Source organism: Limulus polyphemus, unplaced genomic scaffold (assembly GCF_000517525.1).
Source record: "Limulus polyphemus unplaced genomic scaffold, Limulus_polyphemus-2.1.2 Scaffold4746, whole genome shotgun sequence".
NCBI lineage: Eukaryota > Metazoa > Arthropoda > Merostomata > Xiphosura > Limulidae > Limulus > Limulus polyphemus.
In genome coordinates this window covers 48,789-49,938 of record NW_013670356.1, presented here as the reverse complement: position 1 = coordinate 49,938, position 1,150 = coordinate 48,789, and the positions used below count along the sequence as shown (strand labels likewise).

The 1,150-nt window shown below is 26.7% G+C and overlaps 1 protein-coding gene across 3 annotated transcripts in view; it reads right to left on the bottom strand.

Annotated features, from left to right (window-relative positions):
• The window catches only part of LOC106471632 (zinc finger protein 37-like), a 39,730-nt gene that overhangs the window by 3,283 nt on the left and 35,297 nt on the right, over positions 1 to 1,150 (bottom strand). The window lies entirely within an intron of this gene.

Sequence of the window (1,150 nt, the reverse complement as noted above, 5' to 3'; positions counted from 1 at the left end):
TATTATACATTATATATGTGTATAGATTATTGCTATTTAGAAATAGGTTTTTAAACTTATTTTTTCTTTAAACATAGAACAGTAAATAAAGTAAAGTAAACAAGTTATCTCTTCTTGTTACGACCTTTGTACTCGGTTGCTGCTTGACGTAGGTTGCTAAGCCTTTTAAAATTTTGCACGTGGAGGATATGAAACATAATATTTTTTACGTTTATATACATATATATATACATATTAATAACTATAAAATCATAAATTACTACATTAATACCATAGAATTCAGCTATAATTTATCAAGCTTAGTAACTAAGATGTTTTTTAATCTAAAAACATATGAAATTTCAAGCATACTAAAGACACACCCTACCTTGTTGAAATAGTGGTTCAAAAGAAAGAAATGGCATCCTAAAAAATTTAAAATGGCTGAGAAAGCCACTAGGGGAATATTCTGAGCTTCTGATTGGTTATTCATGTCACATATAGAAGGAACGTTATATAAGGTAGCATTTCCAAAAATGGAATGAGGTGGGCAGGGTGCCACTGTGTTTGATTTATTACATGAGCAATATCTTAGCAAATAGAAAAGATAAGAGGCACTTATTATTATATATTCTAGCTTGTCAATATCAGTAATTCGAGTTTCTAATTTGTACAAAACTATAGACTTGGTATTTTGATTTCAAAAACATCTAATTTGAACCAGTGCTGCATTCAACATACCAAGTGACACATAAAAATCAATGTTTATCTGTGTTTATTTAATATTTGCTTTTAAATTAAGAAATTAAGTACTATATAGCACTAAAATTTGAATTAAAATCTACAGTTTGATTACAAAGTTATTGACATAAATTCATGAAATAGTAGTTCAATAAAATTTTGAATGCGAGTCAACAAACAAGATGATATGGACTGTCACCTGTGACCCGCCTCGAAAGGGTTAATGTTTCCATATTTAATTTGAAACATTATGCTATAAAAATACTATGAAAATTGATAAGTTATAATGTAGTGAATCATACACCACATAGTTTCTATATAATACTAAGAACATTATGTTGTCCAAATTTTATGCTTTCATTTAATTTGAATAATTTTTCTAGTCTTATTTTCCTAATTTTGTTATTTAATATATATATATATATATATA